The following is a 10,099-nucleotide window of genomic DNA, read 5'->3' as shown; positions in this document are numbered from 1 at the left end:
CATCTTTAATGCCCCCTGCTCCAGGTTTTACCGTTAGGCTTTACTCGTAATCTTTAATGTTGCCCCCTGCTCCAGGTTATACCGTTACGCTTTATTCGTCATCTTTAATGCCCCCTGCTCCAGGTTTTACCGTTAGGCTTTACTCGTAATCTTTAATGTTGCCCCCTGCTCCAGGTTATACCGTTACGCTTTATTCGTCATCTTTAATGTCCCCTGCTCTAGGTTTTACCGTTAGGCTTTACTCGTAATCTTTAATGTTGCCCCCTGCTCCAGGTTATACCGTTACGCTTTATTCGTAATCTTTAATGTCCCCTGCTCCAGGTTTTACCGTTAGGCTTTACTCGTAATCTTTAATGTTGCCCTTGCTCCAGGTTTTACCGTTAGGCTTTACTCGTATTCTATATTACAAACAAGCGCACTATTGGTATTTAACTGTATATTTGTTTGCTTTGAATTTTGCACAAAACTACTCGATGGCTATCTACAATAGCCGTCCATAATTTAGCAGTGTAAGACTAGAGGGAAGGCAGTTAATCAACACCACCCACCGCCAACTTTTGGGCTACTCTTTTGCCAACGAATAGTGGTATTAACTGTCACATTATAACACCACTATGGTTGAAAGGGCGAGCATGTTCGGAGACGGGTATTTGGAGACAGGCTGAGAGTCGAGCGCCCTCTAGCCACCAAGTAAACAACGTAGCAAAGAAACGAATGACTACATATTATTGGTAAAAACGCTACGATTGTATAATCACCACATCTTGCAAAAACCTGTTTTAACTGATTGAAGATGTGGAAACCTGTTGTAGCTAACTGGATATGTAGAAACCTGTTTTAGCTGATTGGATATGTAGAAACCTGTTTTAGCTGATTGGATATGTAGAAACCTGTTTTAGCTAACTGGAGATGTAGAAACCTGTTTTAGCTAACTGGAGATGTCGAAACCTGTTTTAGCTGATTCGAGATGTCGAAACCTGTTTTAACTGATTGAAGATGTAGAAACCTGTTTTAACTGATTGAAGATGTAGAAACCTGTTTTAGCTAATTGGATATGTAGAAACCTGATTTGGCTGATTGAATGTTTCTACATCTTCAATTAGTTAAAATAGGTTTCTACATCTCCAGTCAGCTAAAACAGGTTTCTACATATCCAATCAGCTAAAACAGGTTTCTACATTGTTTTAGCTGATTGAATATGTAGAAACCTGTTTTAGCTGATTGGATATGTAGAAACCTGTTTTAGCTGATTGGAGATGTAGAAACCTGTTTTAGCTGATTGGAGATGTAGAAACCTGTTTTAGCTGATTGGATATGTAGAAACCTGTTTTAGCTGATTGGAGATGTAGAAACCTGTTTTAGCTGACTGGAGATGTAGAAACCTGTTTTAGCTGATAGGAGATGTAGAAACCTGTTTTAACTTATTGGAGATGTAGAAACCTGTTTTAGCTGTTTAGAATAAATAGAAAAAAGGTTTCAAGGTTCTCTTGCACATAAGGCTCTGAAGCCGAGTTCGTGTCAATATTTACCAAATCTCCTTCATCTTCGTAAAACGAGACAAAAAATGACGTTACGGACAACAGCTGTAATTAATAAAAACGTCACATTACTTGAGTGCATACACGAAGTGAGACTCAGTTCAGCACACCGTACTTTAACTAAATTACCTAGACTTGATGAACAGTAGACAGCCGAAACTTTCTAGCCCGCCCACGAACACGAATTACTTTTACACGACGTTTACTCAGCTTCGAGTCAGAAGTGCTGATACACAACTTCTGACAAAAAAAACAACAAAAAAAACTTTACATACTAATGATTTCTGTTTTATACGTTCAAAAGTGTATTTATTCGCCAAAATCTTAAGGTGACATAATACTATGTTAATAAACTTCACTGTGTTTTAAAGCTAGTTAACCAAACTCGGGGTTGGAGCAAATACAGAAAAAGTGGTTTTCTTGTGTGTTTTTGGGGGTGGGGGGCGTGTGTCCTAATTACGTTGTGTCAAATTATTGTCTAAAAAAATCGTGTATCCATGTTTTTCTGTTGCATATTCCTTTCCCGCCATTTTACACGTTTAGAATGGTAAAAAGCACATTTTGATACTCGTGGTAGGCAGAGCACGGATAGCTGTGAGTTTAGCAACAACCAACCAATTGTTGCAGGGTTCTTTGCACACTGCTGCACTGATGATTACTAGAAATAAAAACTTATATTTAGCAAAATCACCAGAGTAGAAGTTTCATAAGGAAAAGGATCGTTCCTTGCTACTAACCAATGTTCTCTATTTATAAAATTTGGAAGTTATTTGTTTTTAGGTTCGTATAAAAATGATGCTAAAATTCTGGGCTAAATACCTGCGATGTGCACAGCATAGATAGCTTATTAAGCAGCTAAGACAAATAAAATTAATTGGTTCTCTTCTAAGATACCCCCCCCCCTTTAGTGGCTCAGCGGTGAGCCTGGAGACTTACAATGCTAAAAACCGGGTTTCGATACCCGTGGTGGGTACAGCACAGATATCCCATTGTCTATGTAGCTTCGTGTTTAACAACAAAACAAACTAATTAACATTTATCACATATAGAAGTATCACGTGATTAAGATTCATTAGTAAAATTATTTTTGCCAGTAGCATCATTTTTCATTAAATTTTATTTTACAAAAGCTCAGAATTAAGAGCTAAATCTTGTAAGACGGTGGATGAACTGCTCATCTCGATATCACACATAAAAATCATACATAATAGGTGTTGTAGGACAGTGGACCTTTCCATAAGAGATCATAATTATTGACTGTTGTATGAAGATAAGTTGGACTCTTTTCAAAGTACATTATTAATGAACGTAATATAAGTGAGAGCTGGATTTATTTTAGGGTGCATGATTAATGAACGTTATATAAAGGTGAGCTGTACTTTTAGACGAGCCAACTCTGGCCCAATGGCTAGCATAACAGACTGTAAATCCGTGGTTCGTGTTCCGTTACCGCTATAAATATTTCAATTCGCGCTTTGGAACCATGATGCGTTATAAGATCAAACTATTCAGTTAGAGTAGCCCACGAGTTGGCGGTCGGTGGTGTCGACTTTACCTACCTTCTCTCTAGTCTATCACTTCAAAGTTAGGAACGGCACTTTTAGAGGCTCCATTTTTATTTAGAGTTCTAGGTTATTGGGTGTTTTTTTTAAGTGAAGCCCACGAGATGGCGGTCGGTGGTGTCGACTTTACCTACCTTCTCTCTAGTCTATCACTTCAAAGTTAGGAACGGCACTTTTAGAGGCTCCATTTTTATTTAGAGTTCTAGGTTATTGGGTATTTTTTTTTAAGTGAATTGGGTTGTTGGGTTATTTTTGGTCAGAATACAAAGAAATGGGTAATATCGGTCTACGGGAAATATAGCCCCCCGGTGGTACAGCGGTATGTCTGCGGAGTTACAACGCTAGAAACCGGGTTTCGATAACCGTGGTGGGCAGAGCACAGATAGCCCTTGTGTAGCTTTGTACTTAATTAACTAATAATACAAACAAAACGGGAAATATAAGAAACTAGTGATGTAGTCACACTTCCGTGTGATCGAAATGTTGACCCATATTTCCCTCAGAGTTATTTGAATGATAGTTTTTTTATTTTCAAATTTTATCACGCTATAGCCTTTGTATGTCTTCGAATTTCGTACAAAACTATACAAGAGCTGTCTGCACTAGACGTCCCTAATTTAGCCGTTAGAGTGTTTCTCTAAGGGATATCTAAGTATTCTAATAGTTGAGCCGATGTAAGTGCCCCCACACGTTGTGCAGCAGTATTCATAAACTGTTGAGAAAACTGGATATGATCTTTAAATCTGAAAAAAAGTGTTGTTAACATATAAAGACGGATGACTCTACAAAATTTACTTTTGGAACTTCAATTGTTTAGAATGAGTTGTTCATTATTTTGGATCAAAATCTCAATCTTCAGTTTAGGAAAATGGTAAACCTATTGAAGCATGTAGAAGGAAGGGTTGATGTTAGAGATGGCACTCTGTCTCCATATTCCAACAACTATGGCCTTTTTGAACAAGTTGCTATGTAAAAAACAAACATTTTTTGTAACTTATTTAATTCAAGGGCTACTGGGCTATATTTAGCCTTTGAAAATAACAACGATTCGAAGATCGTTTTTGAAAGTACTGATATTGCACAAATATTTAAATATGGTTCGCGAATGTTTTCGTATGATTCACTTTATAATCTGTAACGATTGACTTTAAAGATTGTGTATTTTTCTTTATGTACTTACAAGACTTAACCGTTAAGTTTTCTATGGTTTATTTTAATTACTGCATAACCATAGCGCTAAGTGTTGCTATGTTTTTCTTCTGCAAATAACAAATTCCCAGTGTTGTATACTTGTTTCATTTTAAGCGCAAAGCTGCACAACGAACTAACTGTGCTATGTCCACTGCAGGGATCGACCCCCGAATTTTAGCGTTTTAAGCTCCTAAGCTTAGCCCTGAGCCACTGGGGGAAGGAGCAGTTTCATATATATATATACACAAAATATTTTTTATATATATAACAAAACAGAAACTTGTGTGCTCCTACAGATTTCCAATAACGTTTAGACGTTTTCCTATTGGCCCGGCATGGCCAGGTGGTTAGGGCGCTCGACTCGCAATCTGCGGGTCGTGGGTTCGAATCCCCGTTCCACCAAACATGCTCATCCTTTCAGCCATGGGGCGCTATAATGTGACGGTCAATTCCACTATTCATTGGTAAAGAGTAGCGCAAGAGTTGGCGGTGGGAGGTGATGACTAGCTGCCTTCCCTCTAGTCTTACACTGCTAAATTAGGGACGGCTAGCGCAGATAGCCCTCGTGTTGCTTTGCGCGAAATTCAAAACAAACAAAGAAACGTTTTCCTATGCTACGTTCCGTTTTGACTTCAAGTGATTTGAAAGTATATGGGCTGAGAGTATAAAAATTCAGTAGTTAATCACACTGATAGGTTATGTCGAAGTTTTTGTAAAATATATATATATATATATATTGGAGACAGCTCATATAAGCGTCGGAAGCTAGATATGCTTGTGTGAGCCCCAATTGAAAGTGGTTAAGAATTGGTTAAGGTGAAAATGCGGAAGTCTGCTTCTATGGAACATTTTTTACAATTAGACTGAAAATTTGAGTCTATTTTGACGCTGTGAAATTACAACATATCACAGAAACTACGAAACAAATACAGAAGCGAAATTGATGTGAAAATAAATATAGTTTAATTGGATTAAACGTATATTTCCTTTGATTTTCTCACCTTAATCTTTTGGCCTGATATTTTTAACACTGTTAAACAGCCAAATACCAAAATTTATTTTGGAATTTTCATCTGCGTATAGGGTTAGACCAGCAAATCAATTCAAGCTGGAGAAATAGTAAACCTATCAACGTCAATGGGAAGGACCCAAAGTTAGTGCTGACCTCAGAGAAAAGGCCCAGTTACCTCTTCTCCTCAGTTCTGACACCTGTGAGTTAGCATATTCTATTAAGTGTAAACCAGTGAGGTACTGATCTGCTTGAAACAATAGATTTTAATCACTTGGCCCAAGCCTAAATATTCCCTTTCAAGCTAAGCCTTTCTAATGATAGTCACGCTGTGAAGTTGTGATAGACTAGAGGGAAGGCAGCTAGTCAAAACCACCCACCACCAACTCTTGGGCTATCTTCTACCAACGAATAGGGGGATTAAATGTAACAATATAACGCCCTCACGACTAAAAGAGCGAGCATGTTCGGTGTGACGGGGATTCGTTTCCACGACCCTTAGACTGCGAGCCGAGCGCCCTCTAACTATCAGGCCATTCCAGGCCGGTGAGGTTTTGTTGTAGCTCTCACAAACTTTCACGGAATTGGTAAATATTTTAAAAGTAGATTATGAAAAGCATTATTTTTTGCATCAGTTCATTACTTTTTTTTAGAAATAATTTACAAGCGTCAAAGAAATAGAACTATTGCAATAATTATTATTTCATGAAAAAATCCATACTTTTTTTTTTAGAAAAACAAGACAATCGAATTTAAAAGGAAGTTTTATGGACAAAGGAAAATACGTGGTCAGATTCTTATAAAAAAATCTTTATTGCATGCGTGCTTCATTAAGAGTTTCTTTGGAAAAACGTTTGCCACAAGGCATAATTTACACTAGAAGCACAGGAAAATATTGATTCAACCAGACATTCTTCATTAGAATTGTATGAATTTATAGCAAACGCACTTTCGTGCACAAGGTGTCTAATGAAGTGCAAATTGGCAAATATATTTTGCTACCTTGGGAAATGAAAACAAAAAGAATACTAATTTTCAAACAACTAGATGTCACTGTGATAGTTTTTTTTTTTTTTGGTGGGATTTAGAAGATAATTTATCGATTCTTAAGTATCTTTAGGATACGTTTCGAACAGGGAGGATCACGTGTCTGAAGTTTAATTTGTACGTTTTTTTACAATAAACACAGTAGAAAAAATGGGTGTTTGATCTCTGCAGTCGCAACTCGTGTTTCATTATCCTGGAGCTCCCTCGGTGGCCCAGCGGTGAGAGGGAGGGCTTATAACGCTAAAATTCAGGATTCGATCCCCACAGTTGGCACATCTAATATAGCTTTGCGCTTAAACAAAAGCAGACTCTATCCAGGAAATTTTTCTTTTGCTAAATTGTAGTACTATTTTTTACTATCAGACATATCCACCTCTACAGTAAGCTTGTGCTGTTTTCTCATATCTGACATATCCGCCTCTACTGTTAGATTCTGCTATTTTCTCCTATCAGACTGATCTGCCAGATTGATGCCAGATAAGTCGTAAACATTATTAGCAATTTTTTTCTTTTTCGCATACATCTCATATAGTTTTATCATTGTATTGAACTTCTCCATAAACCACAAGTCTGCTGGTCCATCGGAAAATAAATCTTAACTAAAGAGTTATTTAAAATATTGTCTCTTCTAATTTAAGCAGAAGATCCAATTATTCTTTCTAGATACTACTGATTTTTAACCACAAAATATAAGAAAATTGTGTCCCACTCTTGATGTAAGTATTATATCATATACATATCGATGTTATCTGTTTAATAGAACTGAAAGTCCAGTTCAAAATTCCGGAAATTATTAGCACAACACTTTAAGAACGTCGTCACAGAACAATGAGTAGAGTCTTTGAAGAACGTTGTCCAGTAGTGGTAGGGTAAGTGAGGATCATTATTTAGCATTGGGAGTGTAAGGGTGTCTTTAAGGAACATTGTGTAGCAGTGGTGGGGTAAGTGAGTTTTTGAGGATCATTGTTTAGCATTGGGAGTGTAAGGGTGTCTTTAAGGAACATTGTGTAGCAGTGGTAGGGTAAGTGAGTCTTTGAGGATCATTGTTTAGCATTGGGAGTGTAAGGGTGCCTTTAAGGAACATTGTGTAGCAGTGGTAGGGTAAGTGAGTCTTTGAGGATCATTGTTTAGCATTGGGAGTGTAAGGGTGTCTTTAAGGAACATTGTGTAGCAGTGGTAGGGTAAGTGAGTCTTTGAGGATCATTTTTTAGCATTGGTTGTGTAAGGGTGTTTTTAATTAATATTGTTTAGCAGTGGTAGTTTAAGCCAGCTTTTAAGGAATATTGTTTAGCAGTGGTGGTTTAAGTCAGCTTTTAAGGAACATTGTTTAGCAGTGGTAGTGTAAGAGTGTCTTTAAGGAATATTGTTTAGCAATGGCAAAGTAAGCGTGTCTTTAATTAATATTGTTTGGCAGTGGTAGTTTAAGCGAGTTTTTAAGGAACATTGTATAGCAGTGGTAGGGTAAGTGAGTCTTTGAGGATCATTGTTTAGCATTGGGAGTGTAAGGGTGTCTTTAAGGAACATTGTGTAGCAGTGGTAGGGTAAGTGAGTCTTTGAGGATCATTGTTTAGCATTGGTAGTGTAAGGGTGTCTTTAATTAATATTGTTTAGCAGTGGTAGTTTAAGCCAGCTTTTTAAGGAACATTGTTTAGCAGTGGTAGTGTAAGAGTGTCTTTAAGGAATATTGTTTAGCAATGGCAAAGTAAGCGTGTCTTTAATTAATATTGTTTAGCAGTGGTAGTTTAAGCGAGTTTTTAAGAAACGTTGTTTAGCAGTGGTAGTGTAAGGGTGACTTTAATTAGTATTGTTTAGAAGTAGCAGAGTAAGCTATTTGTTGAGTCACATGTTGATGCATGGTAAGTGTAATTAAATACATTTGTTTTGTATTATTGAAGATTGGTTTCGGATTTTTTCAAAAGAAATATTTAACATGTTTATATTTTTTGTTTGAAACGACTGAATGAGAAGAGTAAAGAGAAAAAACACGAGAAACTACATAAGGGATTATTTGGTTTGTTATGAATTTCGCGCAAAGTTACACGAAGGCTGTCGCGCTAGACGTCCCTAAGTTAGCGATGTAAGACTAGAGGGAAGGCAGCTAGTCATCACCACACACCGCCAACTCTTGGCTACTCTTTTACCAACGAATTATGGGATTGACCGTCACATTATAACGCCCCTACGGCTGAAAGGGCGAGCATGTTTGGTGGGAAGGAGATTCGAACCCGCGACCTTCAAATGGCGAGTCAAGCGCCCTAACCACTTGGCCATGTCGGGCCGCGAAAAGGAAGCGTTTGAACATATTCAACATATGAAGTTTTTGTTTGTCTGCTTTAGCTGCACTCTGTACACCGCGGAGAATCGAACCCCCCGGTTACTAGTCCGTAAAGTTGCCGTTGATTTACCGTGTAAGTAAATGAAACTAGCGGTGTAAATTGCCACACGCTACTTGTTTAGTTGTATGATATATTCAAACATATATTCACACAAACACACACACACATATGTATATGCGTATGATTGTATATTTGTTTTCGTTTTTTACCTGTTTTCGTTTTCATGGAAATGCCCTGGATAGAGACAGAGCCTGGGAACAAGAGTAACTGGATCAGTTTTAAGATCCCCCTTTCCTTCTGTAATTCGGATTTCCTATTCAAGTTTATTGGGAATTTATAAAACATTTTTTTAACTAATTAACTAGTCCTTGAACTACTTGTAAAATATTATTTCAAACAGACAGATCTTTTATAAGGATGTATTGACGACTTTAGATTAGCATAGTTTTTACTTGATAGTAAAAGTCATGGTGTACTATGGTTATACTAGCTCGCTTAAATCATAACCTTTGAGAAGATTATACCCGTGTGCCCTCCAGTGGCACAGCGGTATGTCTGCGGATTTACAACGCTAGAAAGCGGGTTTCGATACCCGTGGTGGGCATAGCACATATAGCCCATTGTGTAGCTTTGTGATTAACTTCTAAACAAACAAATTATACCCGTGTTTATTTCTTGATCTGTTTATTTATATTTCAACGCAAAGCTGCGCAGATAAGCTATTTGTTCTGTTTATTGTGCGCATAATTATGTGCACTTTCACAACGTCATATTTCTTTTCTTTCTCAGACTCATAGCCCTGGCTAAAGGTACGCAGCATATTATTCTATAAATTAACTATAATCCGACAGCAAGTTAATAGTTTTTTATTTTAAATGCTCTTTCAATTTCAAATAGAAGGTCTTGATTTGATCTCCGGTTCATAATGACAAGTACTCCTTTTTATTATTATTATTAAAGAAGAATACAATAATCCAAATGTTTCAAGGCACTGTTGATAATTTCAGTTTGCCTTGAGCGTATTCCGAGTTAATACATTTCCATCATGAATCTTGTAAGCCACTAATGAACCGCCGATGTACGCATGGTGTAAACCTGTATGTGGTTTCATATTATGTAAGTTCCTCTTTTAAATTGGTTTTGAACTTTCCACAGCTTTGTGATCTTTTCAACTAAAATATGCTACGTTAAAAAACGCGAAGAAAACTCATGACAAAAAAAACATACAACAAGAAAGACATCAGAACTTACTTACTGGCTATGGAAACGTTTTATCAGTATTACCATTCTTTTTAAAAAAAAAACTGAATGAAAACGAACTTTTCTTAAAATTACAAATAACTCAAAAGCTTGAGAAGGATAAACTTTGATAAGCCAGAGGGAATTTACGTTTTCAAGCATATAGATATTTTAGTT

The sequence above is a fragment of the Limulus polyphemus genome, unplaced genomic scaffold (genome assembly GCF_000517525.1).
Source record: "Limulus polyphemus unplaced genomic scaffold, Limulus_polyphemus-2.1.2 Scaffold4727, whole genome shotgun sequence".
In the NCBI taxonomy this organism is placed as follows: Eukaryota; Metazoa; Arthropoda; class Merostomata; order Xiphosura; family Limulidae; genus Limulus; species Limulus polyphemus.
This window is presented reverse-complemented; position numbering follows the sequence as displayed.